The sequence below is a fragment of the Lepidothrix coronata genome, unplaced genomic scaffold (genome assembly GCF_001604755.1).
Source record: "Lepidothrix coronata isolate B3197 unplaced genomic scaffold, Lepidothrix_coronata-1.0 Scaffold115, whole genome shotgun sequence".
Lineage (NCBI taxonomy): Eukaryota > Metazoa > Chordata > Aves > Passeriformes > Pipridae > Lepidothrix > Lepidothrix coronata.
The window spans coordinates 1,007,710-1,033,307 of NW_016690295.1; the positions used below are offsets into that span (position 1 = coordinate 1,007,710).

The 25,598-nt window shown below is 38.4% G+C and overlaps 1 long non-coding RNA gene across 3 annotated transcripts in view; it reads right to left on the bottom strand.

Annotated features, from left to right (window-relative positions):
• The window catches only part of LOC108502250, a 52,481-nt gene that overhangs the window by 17,935 nt on the left and 8,948 nt on the right, over positions 1-25,598 (bottom strand). For 2 of the 3 annotated variants that reach the window (XR_001876395.1, XR_001876394.1), the window contains exons 2-6: positions 25,256-25,322; positions 23,786-23,877; positions 18,125-18,215; positions 6,783-6,947; positions 5,998-6,214 (exon numbers count right to left, since the gene is read on the bottom strand). This is a non-coding gene — a long non-coding RNA (uncharacterized LOC108502250). Of the gene's footprint in view, positions 1-5,807; positions 6,215-6,782; positions 6,948-18,124; positions 18,216-23,785; positions 23,878-25,255; positions 25,323-25,598 lie in introns of those variants that run through there. The other variant, XR_001876393.1, reaches the window with a different exon arrangement.

Genomic DNA, 25,598 nt, shown 5'->3' on the forward strand with positions numbered 1-25,598 from the left:
ATTTCCCTATAACCCAAGGTATGTTGTGAAGTACAAACATGGTATTTGGAGTTATTCAAATCCTGGAAGAACTGTTTGTAGTGAAATCTTTTAAAAAATTCCCATCTTCACAAAAAATATTAACAACATAAATTGATAAATCAGGATTCTTATCAAGACTCAATGCTTAACACAAATTCCAAATATCCCTCTACAACAGCAATTCACCTGCATCTAAATGACCTGATTTAAATGGGATGAAAATGATCTTTAAGGGGTTAGTACAGATGAACAGAAGGATGGAGATGTACAAAGCAGAAAGTGAGGAGGGCGGATTCAAGTGGTTTCTCCTCTAAGAACCCAGAGATTGTTCATTCATGTAGGCAAATTTCTTTCAAGATTTTTAATATACAGAGATTTTTGCACTTCCTTCTATAGTTTTCCTTACATTAAATAAGATTAAATATCAGTCATCGATACCTCTGGAGATGATTTTAGCTCCATTTTACACATTACTATGTCTAAATATGATGCAACAGACCCTACAGGCAAGTTTCTCCCTGCTTTATTGATTTGCAAGGATGACATACACTACAACTAATTTATAAAACATTTTTTCCCCAAAACAATTTCGTACTAATTCCATTTCCTTGGAGAAGTTCAGGGGAGGCATTACAAGGGTCATGCCACAGGGACCCTTTGTCTCCACAGTGCTCTGTGCCTCACGTCACTAAGGATTCTCCATTTTACTCACTCTTTAATTTCTCCTGCATGGTCACTGCTTTCAACTTCTAAACTCAGAGAATTCAGGGAACAAAAAAATTCACAGTATTCCAGTCAGTTACTTACACTACACTGAACTCATAGTGGAGGATGATGAGGGAAAGCTCTACTAAAATCCAAGAGGCACAGTCACAAGCTACCTCTGAACTTGTACCAGTCTGAGCATTGCTTTGTACAGCACAGTACCTCAAGCAGCAAAGCCTCAGCTCTCAGCAGCCCAGTCTCTTTAAGAACTCAGACTGAGCTTCCTTGAGAGAGCAGTTCTTCATGATTCTTGTTCTGATGCTCAAAAAACCTGTTTTTGATCTCCGGCACCAATTTGCAGCCTTTCTGTTATAGCTGACGTGACTGGGAACTGTGATCTCTGCACTACCTCGCTTTCACACAAGGGCTGCGAAAATTTGATCTCCCAATTGTTGCAGCTCCCAAACCGATATTTTAATAAATAATTTCATCGGGGGTGGTCAAACTTCATTATTCAGGCTAGGAATGGCAGCAGCCAGAAGCCCACACATGGTCTGCCAGCCACCTGAGCTGCACAGGCTGCTGGGAACTTCTGGTGAGGAGCTGGGACAAATAACCATTCCAAACATCTACAGCAGCAGTGACCAGAGCTCCTGAGTGGGCATGCCAACAATTTGTGAAGCATTTCAGGTGCCCTGGGAACACTCACAAGCAAAACACATCCTCAGGGCTAAGCAGTGCTCAGTGTGGAGTCTGCAGATAGCCATGTTCAACAGAGGTGCACGAAGTGACAGGCAGATATCCAAGTGACCACACCAAGGTACACTGACTGTGCTGGGGAGTCAGAGTGATTTTTGTTTCGATTTTTCTCATTTCTGAACTATCTTCTGCAGGAACTGCAATTGCATGCTTCGGCTTTCCAGACACCTGTTGGGAAGTTTTCATGGTTGAAAGGATTTTTGAGAAACAGAAAGCTTCATTTCACACATAAAACTTGCCTTTTACCTTAGAAGCTTACCGTGTTCCATCCCACAGATCTGAGGACAAGGGCCAGCAGAACTCACCAAGAGCTAGTTCATATTAGCAATGCAGAACAAATGTGGTGCAAAGGAAGGAAGCATTGCTCTTTTTCCTAGTATAGTGCTGTCATTAAAAACTCCCCCTGGAACAGAAAGCTTAAATATTGGCCCTAGACTCATGTTACAGGGGCCAATGTCACTGGTATTGTGAGATATCTGCATTGAAACCAAGTCTGACTATCAATTTTTCTGCATTCGCTGTTTCCCTTCCTTTAGCACATTACAGGATATGTTAATTCAGTATGATCAAAAAAAGCAATAAAAATATTACACATATAGTATTTACTTGAGGTTTTGTTGTTTCAGAAGGAATTAAAGTGATTCAGCTTTTTTAAAAACCAGCTACAAAAAGACAATGACTATATAAATAATTTCAGGGGGAAAAAACTACAGAAAAAAAGGAAGTCTTAGGTCATTGACTTCTTGACTCACTTTTGAATCTTGGGAGAAATGGTTTGATGATTTTAGAATGTATTTATCTATCTACACGTATTACTATTTTAGTAAGCTAAAGTCAAATCGATAAAATCATATGGCTTAAAGCTGGCAAAGTGACACTGGCAAAAATTGCTAAGACAGTAAAACAGAAAAGCCCTAAACATTCATCTCAGGGTAAGCCCAGATATTTTCTCCAGCCATATCACTTTTTTTTCCTAAAACATTTTTTAATAGATTTCCTATGCTTACGATGGGTCTGCTTTTGAAAAACACGAGCCTCTGCAAATACATGTTCTGTTCCAAAAGAAAGAAAAACAGAGACTAAAAGTCATCACCCAAGAAATGTAAAATGTAGATGCAAAAGTGTGAGATAAACAATACTATTTAACCTATTTACCCACATCTTTCTAGTTTTTCTCATTATACAAATCACTAATAAGCAAAGACACTATGACAAATTCAGCAAATGGGAACAATTCACAGCAAATGCTCCATGCTCAGGAACACTCCAATCAGTTGACAGAGGTCAGGCATAGGATATTTACTTTTTATTCCTACCAGATAAAACTGAGCTTCTACCTAAAACTGTGTCTGTGCTCAGGAAGCTGGAGTGAAAGATCCCTCCCTTATAACGGTGGATTGAAATTTACTGTGGCCACTTGTGAATTTAAACACTTGAAATCATCCATTAAGGCACAGCTGAGCATAAGAAAATGTCCACTGCCTTCATTAGGTTCTATTAAATCTTATCTATTTACAAATGCATCTCTGTGGCTTCTGCAGCAGTGACGTGCACTGGAAGGAACAGCAACGTTCCCATGAACGAGGCTCACACTCTTTCTGGGATAAAAACAATGGACAAGCAGCCACATAACACAGAGATATCATTCTGCCTAAGGCTCTAGCGACACAAACCACAAGGACAAAGCCCTGGGAGCATCATTACAGTTAAGAGTATCTCCATACTTCTGTGATAAACCCCAAGGCACAGTTCAGCAATGCTAAACTGCGAAGGGGCTCCAGCTTCTTCTACAGGACAGGGCAGATGTAACTTCTTACACACAACAGGAGAGCCTCAAATAAATCAGATCATTTGCAGCTGAGTGTTAAAAAAGAACATACAGCTATTTCAAAGACATGGGCTCTGGGGGGAGGGAGAAGCTGCATACGTACATACATACGTCCTGCAAAATAAGGTGCTTTTTTAAAAAATGAAATGACAGTTGTTCTGTGCAATTATGTCCATACATGCTCCTCAGCAGATGGTCATGGCATCTGCACTGGTTTAAACTTGCTTCAAAGTTCTAACAGGTTCACTTGATGGATCTGCATTCTTCCCTCTCCTTTGGCACACTAATTTCATCACTCCCAGCAATGGTTTTACTCAGCACTTATAGATGTGCCACAACTTGACAGCTATACAATTTACTCTCACTAACAGCAAAACAAAATGCACTTATGTCCCATTATACTTACCAGAGTCTGCCTTGGCCTAAGATTATAGGAGCATTACAATTTCTATTTTGCTGCAAAAGGGCAAACTCAAAATTGACTATTTTTCCTTCTTTCAAAAGGATCTTTTTTTCTGGTGCTTGATTTAAGGTCCACTTTTCTTTTGCAAGGCAGCTGATGCAGACTAGCATTAGTGACTGTTTGGTACAGTGCCTTTCATCACAGTCATCTCATCACTGGTTTTCTGCAGTAGGTGTAACAAATAGCCTGAGTCCCAAGTGGGACTTTTACAACTAAACAGCAAAAAAACCCCGAAAAACCAGACCAAGTTCTTTGGAGAATGTGATGATATGGCTCACAAGTGTCAGTGGAGCAGCATGCATTTTCATCAGCAGAAAATGTCACCCTGTGTTTTTAACCAGAGGAGAACTACAGGATTGTATGTTCAATGGACTAAATAATTCCAAAAGTACTTCTGGTTCATTCTGTACCGAAAAGGACATTCTTGAAGGAGACATCTTCCCAAATCTACTACACACCTGGATCCCTGGGGCAAACATGCACCTCCATTTGGCTTATAAGAGCAGGTAATGAATAATCTCACTCTTAACTCACTAAGGTCACTGTATTCTGAAATAAATCAAAATAGAACCATGAGAGATAGTCTATCAGTCTCATAAACTGTTTCAATGATAGATATATGAGAAGTGCACGTATACTGGGAAAACTTTTACTTCCTCATTTCATCTTAGCACTCTCTCAACACAATTTTTTTCCTTCAGATATGATCCAAACTAAACTTAACAGAGAGGTTTCCATTGACCTCAGCAAACTTTGAATCAGACCTGTAAATTAGATTCTGACCCTTTTCACAGGATTTATGGTCTTTACAGCCTATCCCTGCAAAAATAGGACATTGTGAACTCAGTGTTTTATGCATCTTAAAATAACTGTCGACAGATAGTGCAAACTATGCTGTTCATTTAAGCATATCCCTGAACCCTGGTTATTTGTCTATCTAATTCCACTGTAACTGACCCCTTGCCCCTGATTATGCTGCCTTCTCCACAGCAGTTCTAGGCCACCTGTCTTCTTGTCAGAGTAGGAAGCTCAGGAGAAAAAAAGAGCAACTGTTTGGCCATCTAATGTCATATTAATAATTTAAAACATAGTTTTAGCAATTTTTTTTTCTTATATTATATGAAAGGAAGCAAAAAAAATGAATGGATAGCAGTAGTCATCCTTGACTATTGTAATATGGAACACTAGTTAATATTTAAAGAATATACACATTCATATGCAGAGAGAATTTTTCCCTAACTCTCCACAGTTCAGCCACAACCTCAGTTTATATCACCTTCCATACTTGCTTCAAACTGAAGTGACTAGTCAAACTACATGACAGACCAGCCCCTCAGCTTTATCATTCCGATACTGATTTAAGCAAATACTCCAAAAAGCAATAATTTTTGCAGAGTTAAAGTTCTTGCTTTATTATCAGTTTTCAAAGAACAGAAGTCTAACGGAAAGAGATAAATTGTTAGCCTGGAACTTCAAACTATGACAATAACAATGATGTAATCCCAGGCTAGGTCCACCTTGAGCAGGAGCAGCTGCTTCAGTACTCTACCCCCAGAACCCCAGACTGTCCTGACTTGGAACAGACCCACTAGAATCATCAAAGTCCAACTCCTGGCCCTGCACAAGTGACAAGAATCACATCTTGTGCATGAGAGCATGATCCAAATGCTTCTTGAACTCTGCCAGACTTGGTGCTGTGATCACTTCCCTAGGAAGCCTGTTCCAACACCCAACCACCCTCTGGGTGAAGAATCTTTTTCTAATATCCAACTTAAACTTCCCATGACACAATTTCAGACCATTCCCTTGGGTCCTGTCACTGGTCACCAGAGGGAAGAAATCAGGGCCTGCCCCTCCTCTTCCCCTCATAAGGTCTTCCCTCAGTCTCCTCCAGGCTGAACAGACCAAGTGCCCTCAGCCCCTCCTCACATGACTTCCTCTCAAGGCCCCTCACCATCTTCATTGCCCTCCTTTGGACACTCTCTAACAGTTTAATATCTTTCTTATATCATGGTGACCAAAACTGCCACAATATTCAAGGTGAGGCCTCACCACTGCAGAGCAGAGTGGGACAATCCCCTCCCTCAGCTGTCTGGTGATGCTTTGCCTGATGCCCCCCCAGGACAGGGTATAGCACAAGGTACAGCCCTGTACCCTCACACGATGATGGCAGCCCTTTGGGGAAAACAAACAAAACCAAAACAACTCCCCTGTGAATCACCTAGCTCAGCCTTTTTCTGCTTTGGAGTTTCCTTTGGCAATAAGCAAATTCCTCCTCCACCTGCACATCTCAGCTATAGCATTCAATGCCAGGAGAGAGGGCGTGTGATGGAAAAAAACATCATGTCCTTTTTACAGCCAGTTACACAGGAGAACGACTGGAATGGAGCACAGCCTTGCAGGGGACACCCAGTCAGTGCCAGATGTCTGACTTCATCCTGTAAAAAGAAGAGGTAATGTTAAACCACCTGCCAGTAACTCACAGGCAACTCTACAGTGGAATATCCTTACTGAAAAGGATTACAGCCCACCATCACACCTCTAAAGACCCTCGCAAAGAGGTGTTCTGATTTAGCAGCATTTTAAACACACTGTTTAGAGGCCTAAGTTAGTCCACAAACAGTGAGGCAGGGAGAAGTCAAGGGTAGCAAATTCATATCAGTATTTCTACAGTTATGGGGAGACTGGTGCTTTAGCAGGAAGCCTTTATGGCACCCATACTCAATGCTCAGACAGTTTTGCAGCACTCTCATTCAACCCAATTTTTTATCGTTAATACGATGTCATACTTGGGGGAAAATGTAGACAGAACTGAAAATTTTCAGAAGTCAGCTATTAAAAGAGAAAAAGAGTAGTTAAGTATTTCTTGTTTGAGAAGATGTTTGACTATTTAATCAACAAATTTATGGGATAAATTTCTGTTTGGAAAATAAAACACTTTCCCTGACCCCAGCTGGCACAACTGGAGAATTCAGGTTTTATTTATAGCTACTTTAAACTACTGACCTGTCAGGGTGACTTTGCTGTCCTTTGATACTCTGCTTTGCCATAACTGCAGAGATTTTCATTGTTTTGAGCTTCAGTGTTTCCAGAGGCTTGCAGTTAGTTTCTGTATTGAAGGCTCCCTTTTGGTGCCTCTAGCTTTTCCACAGTGTTTTCTAACAAATAGATCTGATTTTAATTAAGGAAGGTAAAGAAATAGATCAGATGCTCTATAGTTACACACACCCCTGGTCAAACCTTCTGTCAGAGGAAACCCAGTGGCAACAAAACATCTCCACAGCAGAACACAACCAGGCTTATACAGAGAGGCTGAAACACTCTTGGTTCACAGAGATTTGTGATGCATTTTGATTCTCCTCTACCTCCTTCAGGTAAAAATACTCATTTACTAGAACTCCAGTGATTCAATGGATGAATCTTTCAAACATGATTTTTTATGCCTACTCTTTTGAAAGGCACAGGTTAAGAAAGTCAAAATTGACCTAGAAACTGAACAATACATGCACCTATTTAGCATCTGAATAACTTGTAGTTAATTTTAAGTATTTATGACTAATACAAGCATTGTGATAAACTGATGTGTTGTTGGAATTTGCACAAAAAATAATTACCTGGACCTTTCGTAGAAGTAGAACAAGAGCAGAATTATCACATTGAAAATAAATGTAGCAAAGTTTTCTAGGCAACCTTGACAGCTGTCTACTGGTGGGAATTTACTGCTGTGCATGTATGGAATTAATCCATAATTTAACATCCATGCTAGCTTACATTTCTTTAAAAGTCTTTTTTCCTATTTGATTGACTGATATGACCCTTCCCTCACATCAGCCAAGGATACAATTATTTATGTGATAACAACCTCAATTTGCAAATTACTTAAATCTAATGGGGCTTTATTTCATTACCATACCGGCTGTAATTCCAAGTCAACATTCATTACTCACATCGTCCCATTTCAATGCCAGCAACTATGCATTGCTGAGAAGTTATTTATAATATCCTAAATATTTGACTGTGGAAGAAACGTGCACTTTTGCCTAGAAAAAAGTAAGAAAAACCCCAACACCATTCTATATTATGTAAACAAATAGAAATCTCAATTCAGGACTTCCTTGTCCTACAGTCATATAGGACATACAATTAAAGAACCATCTCTCCAGACAACGTTCTATACAGCAAGGATGTATTATTTCATTTACGTATCTGCTTCCTCACCATATCAAGTGCCTATCCAGCCACAAACTGCTGTTTTCTTCCCCCTTTCAAGCCCTAAAGAATCAATCACTGCAGTGTGTCGTTAATTCATTTCCAACCTGGGCCATACAAACATTTCAGTCAGAACTCATTGTTTTCCACACTGCCAAGAAGTGACCAGGCAAAGGGGGCACAGTACATCCTTCCATGGATCTGCCTCAAATTCAGCACTTCTCCAAGTTCAAGTGACACATAACATCCTGTGTAATGAGCAGAGTGACATGTTAATTATTCTTGCATCGGTAAGGACAGCAAAAAATCCACCAACAATAAACCAAAACTAAACAGTTCTATGAAGTTCACTACTATTTGCAACTCCACTGCATTTACAGGCTGGATATCCAGCCAGTCTGCATAGCTGGCTTCAGGGATAACTTCCATATTTCTCTTAGGGATTAAAGTTCATATGTTAACCCAGAATCTGGGTGTGACCAGCTGCTTTCCAAATTAGATTTTTGTTCTGTCAGCCTGCTTCCAGTCCTAGAACAGATGAACATTATAGTTCATTGCTTCCATTTTTTTCCTTGTATGGACAGCTCCTGTTTCCTACGTTTAATTGTGGATTAATGCCCTTCAGCTCAGATCCTGGTTTCTCTCTCCAACAACAGAAGCTCGAACCTTATCTGGTTAGTCTGTCCCACCCAAAGCAGTTAAGTGATAGCAAGAAGGCAGCAAATATAAACGTAAAATGTGCCTAATAATCTGTTTCTAGTAAAAACAGGTCCCTTTCCAAAAATTCATTTAGGTAAGTAAAGCCAGTGAAGCACTCATGATTTCTTCAGAAGTTTTTCTTATATGGGTCACTGCCCATGAACTATTAGAAAGTAACCCGTCCATTTACTTTGAATGAGCCTTGGCAAATAGTCAGGAACACTCAAAAAATCTCATGAAATGCCAGGGGCTCTTTTCCATTTCCTGTATTTGGTACATTTCACACCTTCCAGAGGATGCTTATTTAGGCATAGGAAACCACCTCAAACTGCTTTATCAGGAGCCAACCATTCCAAGACTGAAACTTTAGTCCCAGAATTCTGCAACCAACAAATTATAAACCAGGAATTCTCAACTAAATAATTCACTTGGTAACAGTGTTAACTTTAGCAAATGCACAAAACCACCAGAATCCAGGGAGGAATTGTTTGCAACTCACCATGGCAACAGTGCACCAAGGCCAGCTATCAAAACTCACCCCTCCCCACTAAAGGACTTCTCTTGCAGGAATAGACAGAATATCAACAACCCTCTCCCCAGCCCCCTTTTAAATACTAATATAGATTTCAGTACCACATTTTGCAAATAACATGTAGGTTGTTTGTGGTGTTTTGTCATTGTTTGTTTCTCTTATTTTTAAAAACATTTGTCTTTCTGCACTTAAAGGAAACGCTGAAGAGCTCTTCGTACAGCCCCTCTCCAGCTCAGGAACAGGCCGAGCCCGCTCCCATTAATGTCAATAGAAGCCTCACAATTGACTTCAAGGGGGAAGAGAATCAAGCCTTGTAGAGTGCAGGAGTACACTGTTAAGTACAATAATATTTGTTTCACCTTCACCCATCTTAACCTCTTAAAAGGCTTAAATTTACAGACAACAGTGTCTGCTCCTCTCAAAGGGGTTTTGCAAATGCGTAGCATTAATCTGTCACTTGATTTTCCACTTGAGCTGGTGCACACAATGAGGCAAAGAGCAGCAGAAAGGTATGTTGGTAATGACTCCCACTGATAAATCCATACATATTTTACATTGGAGTGTGACCCTTACACAGATTAGGCTCTTATTTTCCCACAAAAGGTGATTTGCATCTAGTTGGTTTCCTTCCAGACCAGAAAGTGCACCAGGGAGGCTTGCACCAGACACCCTCAACATTCTAATAGCCTCAATATGGCTTTTGGATTTATGGCTAAATCATCCCATTAGTACACAGCTCTATTACAATACAACTGTAAATGTAATCATGTGAGATAAAGGCTATCCTTCAGCAAGGACAGTTGCATAGCACTAACAGTTTAGTCTTACCTGATTTAGCATATGCTTTTTAACTCATATATTTTGAAAGAGGAAACAAGAAAAATGTCTGTGTCACACCACAGTGAACACATCTGCAAAGCATTTTTTCTGATGAGTCTTCTTGCTCTGAGTCCTCACTTATCTTCCGCCTTTATCTTATACTTTCGATGTACTCGTTTATTACAAAAAAATATTTGTATGGTATCCCATTTCTTTCTAATGTAGCATCATCAAAGATAAAAGTAATATACAAGTTCAAGAACTGCATCCTTTTCTGCATCTATACAGAGAATCTATACTTGTTGCAAGCTGTATGTCCGAAATGTATTGCAGTGCTTTTGTTCAAATATGTTTAAAGTAACGCATCTATTCATTCTCAGGTGTGGCTTTTTGGTAGATAAGTCAAATAAAACAACTTCTCTGCTTTGCCAGGGAAATGGCTGAGAGAAATTTGACTCTGTCCTGCCCCTAATCCATCTCTTCTGACGAGACTGAAGAAAGCAAGTTCTGTCTCCCTGCGCTCTTTCAGGTGGGCTCCACGCTCCCAGGCAGTGGGGCTGCAGTGCTGCTTTGCCCTTCCCTCTGCTGTCTGTGCTCTGGCATGAGACCCACGGATTTGGTCCTAAACATCTGCCAATGCAGGTGTCAGTTGATGCAACTGCTTCTCATATAAATGGGCTCTTTCCTTCCGGCTGCTCATCCATTCCTCAGGTCCTGAGTATTCCTAGTTCCTTTCTTTCCTGCTGGCACTCACCGACGGATCTGCCTCACCTAATAGATGAGTGATGCAATAGTTTTCTCTTAGCAAATATATTATTGCTCTGAAGCCTCCTGTGTACATATATTTTAAGTGAAGATGGCCCCTCTGGGCCACTTCCCTGCTAGCCAGTGACGGGCAGTTATCTTCACACTAGATCATTCTGCAATCACTCACATTTATAGCTCCCTCCTTACATCTGACAGTTCTTTACAGAGGAGCTTGCTAATTCTCAGATTCCAGGCACCCCTTTCAACAGAAATTACTCTGTGACTTAATTACAGAGAAATTAATTATACCTGATCTGCAGCATAGGTTTGCCCTGCTCGTTTTGTCCTGTCTCCTCAGGCTGGAAACACATCACTGTTCATTGCTTTTAGCGAAAAAGTCACTAAAGACCCCTGTTTACTAAGCAGCAGGCTCATATTTGCTGATGATCACCTGAGCCTCATTCCCTCATTTAACTTTTGGAACCAAGACATTTGTAGTGCTGCAGCACAGGTTCTCCTCAGGTTCCAGGTCCCACACAGTGGCTGCAGGAAACCAGAGCAGAGTTGGGATTTCATGTCACACACAGATAAATCCACCCTTGTAGCCTGTTCAGAGCTGCAAGGAGAGGTGGTCTCTCCTATTTACTATCTAAGCACACTCCCTGAATGAATACAGCTGCACCTTAGAAGTTTAACAGATCATACCATTTATGACTGTTATAAAGAGAATTAATGCAAAGTATAAAAATAAAAACAGAATTGCTGAAAGGAGAGCACAAAAAATCATTGCATTCCCCCATGTCTGAGTAAAGTACACTATTTCTGAATGTAGCAACACTGGCAAAGCTGGTATTGACCTATCATAGTGTTCTACAACCTCCTATCCAACACACTAATATCACCTTGCACCTCAAAAATTAACTCTGTACTGACAGAAACCATTAAACTAATATGACTTTAAGCCATTCATCAACAGTCACACAAAACTCTGTTTTAACTGATAAGCCATTCTTATCAATTATGTAATGTTCATTGTCTTTAATGTTCAAACATCTCAATAGCAGCATGTTCCAAAAATAATTAATATTCAATTAGCTCAAAGCCTTCACATTTGCATATTAATATTTGTTTTATAAGTCCCACAGAAAGGTATTTGAAAGGCTAGGAGTGCTGTGATCTTGTTAAAAAGTAAAAATGTTAGGATTATTAGATTTTGAACACCTTTCAGGTAATGCTTCTGGAGTCACAGATCCTCATGCATTTTTTCCCTGAACTCTAGATCTTCCACTGAGAAATCAGACTATAAACAGTTCGACTCTATTACTGGTGCAGTCACATAAACCAGATTGAGGATGTACAACCTACAGTATTGCATAGCAAAGAAATAGTCTAAAATGAAGGATTTTTCAAAGCAAAATTCCAAATACATTCAGGGCTAAAGCACAATATTGATTTTGCTGCTTCCGTGAATGTATCAGAGACATTTCCTAGCAGAACAGAGGTGTAAATGATGGGAGGGACTACCTTGATCACCCCGAAGTCCTAAACATATTCAGTAGATGTTAGATTAAAATGTAAAATCAACACCCATTCTGCCCATACATACACACAGCAGTTGAAAAACTATCGCAGCCTGTAATGTATATCTTTAGTATAAAAGATAAAAAACCCCTTCAGACATCACACAGAAATAATGAGAAAGTGTATTTAGCAGCACTGAAGGTCTTGCACTTCCAGGGAGCCACAGTGAAGCAGTTGAACTAAGCCCAGGAAGCGAACTTTGCTCCATAAACCAGAAGAGCATAGAAAAATAAAGATCCCAACAGGCTGTGCCAGTGTAAACAAGGATGAGAGGGTGGGGGAGAAGAGAATTCCTTACTCCCCTCAAATCTGGCAACTGCATGCCAGATGGCAGTCCCAAGCATGGGTGGAAAACATAAACAGGATCATTAAGATTTCCTATAGGAATTGCAGTATAGCATGTTCAGACTCTCATCTTTAATTCCTAGCAAAGAAAAATAAAAAAAACCCCAACAAATGTAATGATGAAAAAATCTGAATGTATGAGGGGGAAAGAATTCTTCTTCGATCCTTCAGGTACTTAGTGGCAATGCTCAACTAATTGATTAAAACCAAAAAGACACTCAGTTTAACAACTCTTTCTAATCCATTTAAAATATTCAAGAACATCCTAGCCCTGAATATAACTCTTTCCTTGAATTTGTCAGGATCCATTTTCAAATGCCATGCTCTTTAGCCTTTTACTCTACTTTGAAGTTAATTTTATAGCTTCAGTTCTCTTGTTTACAAACTCTGTAGTGGTGCTGAACTAGCCAGAAAAGCATTGCATGGAGCACAGAATCACAGCTCTTTCATCCTTAATAATGGATTAATTTAAGAACATTCAGTAGCATAGAACAGTGGAAATTTATAAACTGTATTATCATTGTTTTCTAAAGTAACAAGAGGCATTTAATTACTATCAAAATTTCACACGTGGCTTCCAAACACAAGGTGTCAAGGAGTATAAATGTTATCTGGAAAAGTGCTTTAAAAAGGGACCTCAGAAAGTGCAAGATGTTACATAGAAAATACGTGTAAGAGTTAAAAAAAATTCCCCCCTCCCCCTCAAGAACCTCACTGGTTGCCATTTTCAGACATCAGTCCAATCCAAATAACCCCAAACTTTCCTCTTATGTCTTCCCCACCAAGCCAACCAGATACATCTATCAGCCTCATTTCTCCCCCTAAAGAGGTCAGTTTTATCTTAGCTTTTTCGTCCTCATTGTTTTATGCTAGCTTTATCCTCAGCTGTAATGCTGCTTCCCATTTCCTGTTCCCTAAATAAACAGAAAATTAGGTTTTCAGTGCAGATACCAAGTCCTATCTTCTTTCTTCCCTGCCAAAAATAACTTGTTTCAGTGAGCTTGCTGGAATCATCACAGTGCTCAGATTTAGAAAGGCTGTTTTTATAGCCTGTTTAAACAATATATTGCAGCTGGTCTGAACCAAACCAGAAATACTCACACAATCTTTGTTAAGCTGCTGTCTCCACAGTTAGGAACCTAAACTCTATGCAATCCACATGGCATTTCCTTTAAAGCCCCTTCAGTGATCATTTCAAATGCTTAACAAATACCATCCTACTCAACTACAGTTAGAAGACAAGATTTGCCATGAAGGTAAAATGTAATCTACAAAGTCTTTATTCTTCTTGAAATTTGAAAGAACTAAGTTTATTTTTGGTCCCACAACTTCATTTCTGGTTAATTAGAAGGTGTATTTCCTCACCTGCAAAGGAACAAAGCAGAACAACTTAATTCAATGCCATTGAGCAGCACATTTCAGAGCTGAACAGAGTAACATGGAAAACACATGGAAACTATCTCCAGAAACACTATATGACTAAAAAACTCCACTTTGTACACAGTATAAATATCAAGTGCCTTATATCAGGACCCTGCGAGTGAATCTTAACTCACTATGTCAGTATTAAGACATAATTTCAGGTTATTATATGCAAATAGCATTGCAAAAAGCATTGGAGATTTCCTCCAGCAATCTCTGAGCAATCTCTGTACCATACATACCTTTCACCACTACATTTTACTCATTCAAGAGAAATCATAAATGTGCTCCAGCCCTCTGATATCAATTAATTTCTTAGCATGGGATTAGCACGTTACAGAGATTGTTACAAACCTACATTGTATCAGGCACCTAATGCTCCTGAGCAATGTTTTTCAAAAAGGTAAAGTCAATTTGCAAATGAGAGGCACTTGCTTACCCTGGGCTATTATACTGGGACTTATTTTGGATACTGCACGGTTTGGGGAGTTTTTAGCTTTCAGAAAGCGACAATTAAAGGCTTTAGGCTCACAGCAGGTGTTAGTGCTTGTTTTTACAATACAGTCAAAGCTTCTGTTCCTCAGTTGATTGTTCTTCCAACCTTACTTCAAATATTCTCCACAAAACCTGCTGCCTGCTAACTTTTGTTGTTGGCAGTGCCAGTATCAAGGTCACCCATCAATATACATCAGTTGTACACGGCTTCCTTTCTTCCCCCTCTGAGACTGGGATTACAAAAGCTCTTCCTGCCTATGTAGCTCAGCTCTGTGTCTTGCAGAGGACATTTTCAGAGCCTACACCTTGTTTTAGTTTCAATAACTTTCAATAACATCTGACCACTTAAGCTTGCTACTGATAATGGTGGAGACTAACACAGCCACCCCTGTTTAGTGCAGGACACAAACATCCTTTTCTCTTCTTACTGCACCTTTTGCTGCAAACACTCCAGCTCAGTTCTACTTTTCAGCTTTTATTCTTGCACAGGGATTTGAGAAAGAAACAAAGAAACAACTGCCCCTGGAACACTGCAGTGCACATTCTTTTTTAGCCTATTTATCCTTAACTGTCAGGTGTTTCATCTCAATTTTGTTACCTATGAGAAAATTCATTGCAAGTATCTTTCACTGACAGGTATATTTATAATCTTGGATTTCTGCAGCGGCCCAGCCACAGACAATTAGACCATTGCCTTCAAATGTACAACTGCTATTCCTGCTCCAAATCCACTGAGAACCCTCCTGCAATTCCTTACTATGTATTTTCCACATAGGCCTGCATGCAAATGAAGCAAAATAATCTGCTCTTTGCTGGGACTGTAGGGAGCCCTAAACAGCCTGATTGGATTATGAGATATTAAGACTTCTCTCAGTTAAGTTTACATTTTAAAGACTGAAAGATTCCTAAATTTCTAATCACCTATTCCCATATATTCTGTCCACTCTTTCCATTACTCACAATTCATTCAGACACTTCTGCCTGTCTCCTGGATTCATTTTCATCTGCAAACTCCTTCATGACTATTAATTTACTTTCCTTTTTATTCTAAAGCCCTCCAGCTTCTTCTCCAGTATCTTTCAATTTACTGTTATTCAGTAATTTGGTTTTCCTTCTCTTTTATACATCTTCTTCAACCATGCAACTGAATGCATGCACCTACATCTTTCACCTGTCAAGCGTGATGGACTCTAAATAAATATTTCATATATAGTTTTAGGACACATAATTTTAATAAATTTTAAAAATTATATAAAATATATCACTTGTAACCTTAAAATTATACCTGTTTTTACAGCTCTGATACTTAAAAAAAGTTAGTCTGTTAGGAAGGCTGAATGCTGCTGTATCAAATAACAGCTCACATTTCCTGAAAAGCTCTTCCACAGCCTACAAACCTCTGTTTTGCTTAATTTGTCATGAATTATTCCTGAATAAGCACCCCAAAGATCTGAGGACTTACAAGCAGAATTAACTTACATGTTCTTCTACATTAACAGCCTAGCATTTAACCTTAATACCACTGCTTTTAGGCTTTATTTAATTCTCTTCAACCTCCAAATGGTAGAATATTACCAAATTTCTTAGCAATACCGAGTAAAGCATAAAAATTATTTATTGTGCTACTTTCCAGAGAAGCCAATATAACAGACAATGCTTAGGACTAGGTAATAAGTGTTGTAGTTACCACATACATTACCCCTTAAAAATTTATATACACCAAATGGAACAGACACTAATCCCAAATATGCCAGTATAAAATCCTTGCAAGCAATAGCTCATGTTTTTCTGCTATTTTTCTGCTTTAAGTTTATTCCACATCTGTTGTAGCAGAAAGAAAGTGGAATCTGGCCCAAAGGCTACTTCTAATAAATCCTTTCCTTTATTAGTAGAAACATTGTTATTCACAATGCAACATATGTTCTTCTAATTACGTTTTTGAGCAAAAGTATTAATGTCATTTTGACCATATATCTACTTATCCTTTTCAGAGCAAGTTTTCTTTTGACACATTTGCATTATATAAAGTTCAGAAACTTATAATTAAAAAATAAATAATTATTAATTAAAAGTTTGGGATCTCAATGCCTCTTATTTGCAGTAAAATAGAAGCCAAATGAAGACCCATCCAATGATTTTGAGCAGCACTCAGCTACTGAAAAGCATTTTTATGAATATTCCAACATAATGCATCCTTTTGAATAACCTACTTTCTAATGGTGCACCTTCATCAGGATACGAACCAAGCAAAATTTAAATGTTCAGCCCTTCTTACCTTTGTAATGCCAATGTAAATCCTTAAAGTATGGAGAAGTAAAATGGGATGGGAATTTGAAATGGAACATTTCAGTGTTTCTGAGTGAGAATTAAATTTTGTAATCTGATCACATTCAACAGTATCTTTGCAAATTCTTTCATGGCTGAAGTGAGGCATTGAAAAAGGAGATGCTCCCAACTATTTGTATGTTACTACTGATAATTTTTAGTCATTCAACATGGCTTTCAAGAGTAGCAAACAAATACCAAGATATTCTATGAAAATTGCTCATATGGATCCTAATACAAACTTGGATTAGTATTATTCTAGAAGTGAAAACAAATAGACCACACTAAAAACTAGTATAAAATCAAAATTCAGCATTTCCTTAAACCATCTGAGATCTGTATTGTCCTCATTACCTGCTTTTCTATTATGTTCTCTGAATGCTCACAGGGAAGAACATTATTCTTTCTGTTTGTGCTTTGTATTAAGCAGGTGTGAAAAGTACTGACTTTCAACTCCTCAGAATGAAATCTTCTATTTCTTTTTGAGTCAGGTGGGCACAAATGCTTATGGAATTAACACATGTGAAAAAGCTACATCATGGAAGTTTGGGGTTTGTCTTACAAGTGCCACTATAAAGTTTAAAAGTACCTCATTCTCCCATTTATTTCAAATGTGCTTCTAAACAGCCCTGAAAAACACGGCAAAAGCCAAACACATTCTAAATGCTTTCTAAAAAAAATAAATTGACTTAAACATTAGCATCAGTACTTCTAAATTAAAGGACCACAAATATGATCACTGCTGATTAAACCAGTGAGACCCACTTAGAACAAGAATTCTCATCTGCTAGGAAGAGGGGATATTTGTTTCATATTGTATACTAAAAGAATACCTTCTGACTTTTAACAGTGTGGGTTGGATTTGAATGTGATCAATAGTGCATTTCATCACCAACAACCTTCATTATTTAGTTTCCTTAAACAATCTCTCTTAATTTTCTGCCACAGGCTTGCCCTTGAATTATCTTCCTCTCTAAAGCAGAATGTCTTTCAATTCCCTTTGAATGCCAGACTTGTCCTACTGCCAGGAGGAGTGAGTGAGGAGGCTCATGGAGACTGTGTGTGAGCAGGAGGTTACAGTCCTGCTCTCTCTGTTTTTTAACCAAAGAGAGCTGGAATGATGGAGGTGTGCTGACCTGCAGGAGCCAAAACATCCTCCAGTGTTTGAACTTACCTTTTTGAAGCTCTCACATGCTGCTGTCCATGTGTCCCAGTTCAATTCTTCCAACAACCCAGAATATATATTAAAGTGGAGACAGCAGCCTCTGCAAATGAAGATACCATCAGGTAACATTTCTTTAGTTTACTTAGCATCTATGCTGGAGTAGGAGGAAAAGAGCAGAATTCAGCATTTTTTTATCACACATGGACCTGACTTCATTCTCCTATATCATTTATATCCATGGCTTTTTTCCTTCAGTAATTTTAGAATTACTGAAGATGAGAGGAATTGCTGTGAATTGCTGAAGATGAGAAGAACTGCACCAATAAAAATCTCCAGGTACATTAAAGAAGACATTAAATACTGAATTCATACATTCCAAGCTTAAATATATGAATTTTGAGATCTCTGAATGTTAAGTCAGATGCCTTGGGCTGTCAGTAGAAAGTTAAACTTGCAGACTAAACCTGCCTTAGTCCTAAAAGTGCAAACAAAGTGACTATCTGCAGACTAAACCTGCCTTAGTCCTAAAAGTGCCAAGTGACATCTTAAGCATTTTGAATTTTGAGAAGTTAAAAGAAAAGCAAGCTAAGTTGTTTGGGGTTTTTTTTCTGCTCAGCCTAAAAATATCCAAGAAAATGAAAATACAAGACTTTAAATCTTTTCTTGTTAAAGTGTTATAGCACACCAGCCAATATTTCCTTGAAATAATACTCAGCACAGCAAAGTACATGTCTTTCAGTACTATAAGTATAAAAAAGACATATCTCCAGGCAATAATGGAAAATGCTTTCCCAATTTAAAAATGAAAATGGTCTTGTTAGCATTTTTGCCAAGTGAAATATCTGAAGAGAGTTATAAAACAACCATAGGAATTAGAAAATATTATTCTTCAGCTCACAAGTCATGCTTTTGGTTTTAAATCAAAATCACAGGCAAAATGATAATTAAAAGCAAAAAATATACATCTATATTTTTGGGAAGTTGGACCTCATCCAAGACAGCACAGTGAGGTTTCCTGTATTTCCAAGTTTTTTATTCCTTATGGGTAAGGCCTAATTGTTAGATCCATTTTTAGAATCAGAAATAAACTCGTATAATTCCTTTAGAAGTCAATCAGTGCTGCCCTGAAGTCAAATAAAGGTAATGCCCAGAGGTAACTCAAGGTTGATGCTTCTAATGGTTCAAACAGCAGCTCTTTCATTATTCCTGATTATGTATATAGGGAACAAAATACAAAAATAAATAAAAGCCTACTTTATTCACATTTCTTATTAGCTGTTCTGATCCCCTTTACAGGACTTACTCTAAAATTCTGACTCAGCCATTGACTTCAGAGAAAGTTGGATCAAGACCCAAAAGAATAAAAGCACTCGTACTTTTTTTTTTTACCCATGTAAGAATCTGAAATTAAAATTCCTGTAAGATATTTCTGCTTAGTGCATTTGAAACAATCAAATTTTGCAGCTGAAATCTCAGAAATGCAACTGCATTATTAACTTGAGTCACTGTAATAATGACAAAGAATGAAAATGATATAGTTTCAGTACAATTCACAAAACTCATTAGAGCAACTTATTTTCATCGCAAAGCCAGCAAACACAGCAGCAAACGAATGAAGCTCATCCTGTCCTGTGAACTGATGTTGATATGTAAATTCAGATAACACAAATGAGCACACCTGTCAGAGTTTCTCTCACAGACTGGATAAAACAGAAATATTAAAAACAGCCTTATTCCCTGAAGCAATGCTGCCATCTTGCGAGGGAAAAGATGAAGTCAACGCTTTCATTTAATAGAGATATCCCAAGTGCTGGGGAGATCTAGGAGACACGGGGGTAAGGAATCACCAGGGATGTGAGCTGGACATTTGCTCCCCCTCCACGGGCACAGGTCTTTGAAAACAGAGTGGAAATGATAAGCAATACTGTCCAGGAACGTGCTGCCTTGAGTAGCAAGCAGAACACTCAGCGTTGCAGTGGTTAATTCCAAACTAAGTGAACTGGCATTTCAGGTGAAAATGCAAGCAAAGGAACCACAGGCAGGCCATGCTTGCAGTTGGTGAATCCCACTCCCTTTCTTTTAACTTCCACTATGCAGCTGGTATTTTGTATTGCTGGATTGGAAAACCCAAGCAATTTAAAAAAAAAAAAACAAACAAAAAAACATTTTGCATGGCCAGATCCATCCATCTCTGATATTATGGATCAAGGGACAGAATGCAGGTTGCTGACAAAAAAAAACCAGGCCATTGTTATTCTTGCTATAATTCAAATATTTTATATTTTTCTAATTCTCTACATTCTAACTCTCTACATCCTCATTCTAATGCACACACACCAGATTTCAAGACAAGAATTACAACCACTTATAGCTGGATTGAATTTAATAGCATGGGCTGCTATTAAATGCAGACTGAAATTTTCCAACAATGCTTTTACAGCTGAAAATGTCACTTCAAGTGCTGCACATCCTCAGCAGGAATCTGTTTTGAAAAACAAGTAAAGTAGCTTTAATATGATCAAAATACACCCACTTCACCTTTGTGAATAGAATATTTCAGTCTTCTATTTCCATTTTTATAATGTGTAATGCAGAAAATAAAATTTTATCACGTTTCACTTTGTGAAAGTAACAAGAAAATTTATAGTATTCTAGTGACCATATGCCATAGAGTCTGCATACACATTCAGCTTTCACCTGGGAATACTGAAAAAGCTCCTAACATTAATCTATTGGCACACCTAAAGATTTCTTGTGGTTAGAAAAAAAAATCACCTGCTCTTCCTGGCTGCAAAATTCATGTCTTCCTGCAAAGCCCTCACAGCAGAAACAGCTTCAGGCTATTTGGGTTTAGAGTTGTAGCTACAGACAGCGACCTCTCCGCTCTCCCAACATGCAAATTTGTTATATTACCAGGAGTTCTTAGAAATAATTCCTTGCTGGTGTTTCTAAATTGAATCTGTTACTTTGCAGTTAAAGCAATTGCTGAGTAGACTGTTAGATTTTATTCTTGCTCAGTCTATTACTGCTTTGGGTCTTCATTTATTCCTTGGAAAAATTATGTAAACCACCATTGTGCTCTGTGTATGAGAGTGACACAGCTGTTCACACAAATGTAACATGTTTTGGTATCTCTCAAGGAAAGGACTACAGCCTCAGCTATCAGATATTTCGGCACTTACTAGTTGAAAACTATGTGTATTTATTAGATTGCATCACCACCCCAGCATGCACGGTGTGAGCCAAGAACATCTTTTCCTACTCCTCTGCTCCTGCAGAAGGACAAGCAGAGGAGGGGAGAATTCTACCCCTTAGGCTTCCCAGAGAAGAGTTTTTCACTGGGAAACTGTAAACCAGAAAATCTGACCCTATATAATTAGAAAATGCTTTTGTTGCTTGAATTACCAGCAAGATCTGCTCTTAGTAATTACTTGGAGGTACAATGAATCAAGATATATTCTGCCTGCTTCTCTGTAAAACACAATGCCTTCTATTCACTACAGTAGTGTCCTTGAATTTTTAATTCAATATACTTAAGGGTCTGGAGTTTCTAAACTGGTTATTTATTTAACCTGAAACACTGCATAAAACAAATTGTTTAAGGAGAGATGAGATGATGTATTTCTCCTCCATTTGCAAAGCTGTCATGGATTTGGGGGTAACAGCCTCTGAATCCTTTGATGCTTCACATCACCAGGTTAACTCCTGTAAATATGCTTCAAAATGCTTCAAAAATCCAAAAACGTTTATTGCCTAAGAAAAGAACAGGTAAAGGGAGGGAGAAGGGATGATGTGACCCACATTCACAAACAAAACCTGCTCATTACATTTCCTGGTACTGGTTACCCAGTTGACAAATTCATATTTTTCTTCTTTGCTGGAGTTTGAGAACTCTTAAAAAAATTGACTCAGGAGATGTATGTATTTCACTTGGAAAGCAATCTTACATTACCAGCACTGAAATGACCCTGTAAAGTTATGGGGCTTTGATTTTAATGTGTTTTACCTCTATATCTCCCCTCAGAATGTTAGTCTGCCCTCACATATTTTGCCTCTCCTATACACCTGAGCTTACTTTGCTGTCTTAAACCTATTAAAAAAATCAGATGCTAGAACTAGAACTGTTTAATACAGAGGACACATTTGCAAGGGTGAGATTTTTTATGAGGTGTAAGATTTCTGTTCCACTACACAGATTCATAGAGCTGAGCAGATCAATTAGCCTTCTGCTGCGAATTCCTTCTTTAGAAGTGGTCAGGGTCTGCAGAAGCCCTTCAAAGGAAGAGATAGTTGCAGTAAGAACTTTGTAATAGAGCCTATTAAATGAGGAGGAGCTTAAAAATAAATTCAAAGCTAATGATTTAACACAGAGGATTTGTCTTTTCTGATTTTTTAGCAGATTTTCTGCTGCTACAGAAGGACACACTAAAAAAAAAAAAAAAATATACCTCTTATGGTGTAGTCCAAACCAGCAATGTCAGCTTTACTACCTTTAGATCAGTTTTATGACAGCCCAAGTTGTGGCTCCTGGTACATATACACTGTTCTTCCTTCAAAATATGAAAAGCCTTAAAGCTCATCTAATTGACCAACAAAGAACATCTCCAAAGTCAGAAAAATGCCCAGTGGAGGACTCAGTGATGACAGTCTGGGGGTCACTGTGCCCCCACCCTGCCCCTGCAGCTCTGGGTTCCCTGCCAGCCCCACACAGCAGCCTCCTAGAAGGGCCAGGAACAGCTCTGACAACAGGGACAGCCCAAACTCTGCTCCAAACAATCCCAGAAGTTTGGGAACAAGAACTAAGAGGTCAGAATCCCTGAGCTCCTCTGAGCTGATCTGAGCTTTCTACAAGAATTCTCATGTCAGAACCATCTTTTCTTGGCAAGCAGCGGACAATCACAACTCTATTTGAAGTGCAAAGGGGCTGGAAAAAAAGCTACTTCCAGTGCTACAAAATTCTATTTTTTTTTTCTTCAAAGCCTTTTTCTCCTTCTTCTTTTGAAGAAGTGTCAGTCACGGCTATATGTTCATGGGGGAGAGCTACAAAAGTATCCACAGGCTGAGTTCAGCCAAGTATCCAATGAACCTGCAGTGAGACAACTATCACCAGTACCTGCACCCACAATGAACATTCAGATTTTAACTGGATGGGTTTTATTCTAACTGGATTTCTTTACTCAAAACCTCTATCAGCAAATAAAAGAGCACTGTCTCAAACCAGAGGAATTCTTACCACAAAACTGTTTAGCAAGATAATATTTCTAACCATTTTTTAGTAACGTAATTCAGCAATTTAAAATATCCATATAACTTGAGATACAGCTCCCTGCTCAGCCAAACCCATGACTAAATATGACACATCTTGTTCCTACAGATTCACAGAGTACATCATGAGAATACTGTAGCAGCAACTTTCTATACATCTATTATCTGATGTATTATACACGTTGAAACTATTTTTAGCTGTTTATACGAGTATCACAAGGAATGCAGAATCTAAGAAGAATCTCCGTGACAATTTCTGAAAAGAAATTATTTCCTGAATTAACAGCTAAAGATTCTGACCTATTCAGGGTACAGTTGGTCCTCCCTTAAAAAAAATACTCAGTGCCTCACCATGCAGGTATAATTTAACGTATTGCAAACATCAAGTAAAGAATGACTACTCACCTAAAGTAAGGTTTTAAGATATATTTTCCTTGATAATGTCCACAATTGTCAATGCCACACACAACAAATATCACTGCTTAAAAGAATATTATCTGCCCAAAAAGAGAGATTTAAGAAAAACAACATACATTAATGAAAATAATAAAAGAAGAAGTTAAAAAAAGACAATTTTTTTTGACCACTAGGCTGCTCAAAAACATTAATTACTAGAATAAATGACCTTCACTTCAGCTACTCTCCATACTTTCCTAATTGTTTATAATGATCTGGTTCAGTCCCACCAGAACTAGGTGAAAGCAGCTCAGTGTCTTCATGCTGAAGTCCTTAGTGTTAAACTGAGATCTTATCCTTCTGACTGTTCACTTTAAAGTGCTACCAAATTAATTGCAAAGGCTTTATAAAAAAACAAGGCATAAATAAGGCAGCTCTTTCCATAAGGCTGGAGCACCTATCAGGCTTTTGAGGAACAGCTTAACGTCTGCTTACAAAAATAGAGGAATAAACTCTCAAAGTTATTAAACTTATTACAGGAATACCTAAACATCCACATTTCAGTATGTTAATTGAAAAAAGGAAGAATTTCGACTCTGAGAATGTTACTACACAAACAACAAAATACTATCTCTATGTAAGAACTCTATGAAAGGCAGACCAAAATTAGCAAGCAGATAAGTTGGCATAGTGGAAGGGAGCAGAAGTGCAGAAATGTAAGAATGACAGCCCATTTTCTGCATTGTGATAGTAACTTCCCTAAATTAAAAAAAAAATCTCCTGCCTTCTCTATTTCCTGCATGTTAGCTTCACCTTGCCTGTCTAATTAGGAATGCTTCTGCCATCAGTACTTAACCAAATCTGTTTATGCCCATCTGCTTAACAAATTTCACTTTCGCTGTTGTTCAGTGAAGGAAGTCAACCCCAATCAGTCTGGCCTTGCTAGTTCAGGTAGCACTTTAAATAATAAAAGGCTTGTCATGTATCTGGGCAGAAAAAAAAATTAGAAAAAATCCAGTTTACCCAAGGCAGCAAGTTTGTAAGTAATGATCATTAGAGAAGCTTGTATTTGGGTCATGGTGACTGTGCTATCCCAGGTATTTCATATTCCTTCTACATATTGCACACAAATCAGCAATAGCTCAAGGAATAGGTTACTTGCCTCAATCCTATGAATGGAACAGGCACACAAAATCTGATAGAGATCACAAAACCAGAGCAATGAAGCTGCACTCCTCATTGATCCTTTCTCTGTATCCCTCTGATAGGAATACAACGTCTTCCCATCTATTCCCAACACGTGAGAAAACACGTGGCTTTCCTTTCATCAGCAACACTGACTCTGACATCTACACAAACTGGGATCTGAAATGACTGTATTTTACACATTGAACAAAGTGCATTTAATCTCTTATCCTCCCTAGAATATTTATTTGCACTTTCCAACCCAGTAGAAGTCAGTCTAGAAAACACAAATACCTTATTATCTGAATAACGAGGTCTTCAGACAGTGAAAAGTAAAGCAGCTGGAGTATTTCACCAAGACCTAGAAAAGAGAGGGCAAAGTTAAGAGGAGAGCAGCTTTCCACTGTTCTGTTGGGAGCTATGCCTTAAAATATTTAAGAAGGTTACATCTGAAAGTTTAAAAAAGAATATATGGGTTCTGCAGATCGCTAGATGAAGGAAAAGGATCCTTTTCCCTGCATATAAATGAAATACTGAATTTCAAAGTAATATAGAGCTCTGTAGAAAATATGCAAGCACAACTAAAGAGCCTTATTTAAATAGCTGCATTGTTTAAATCAAAATCAAGCAGGAATTC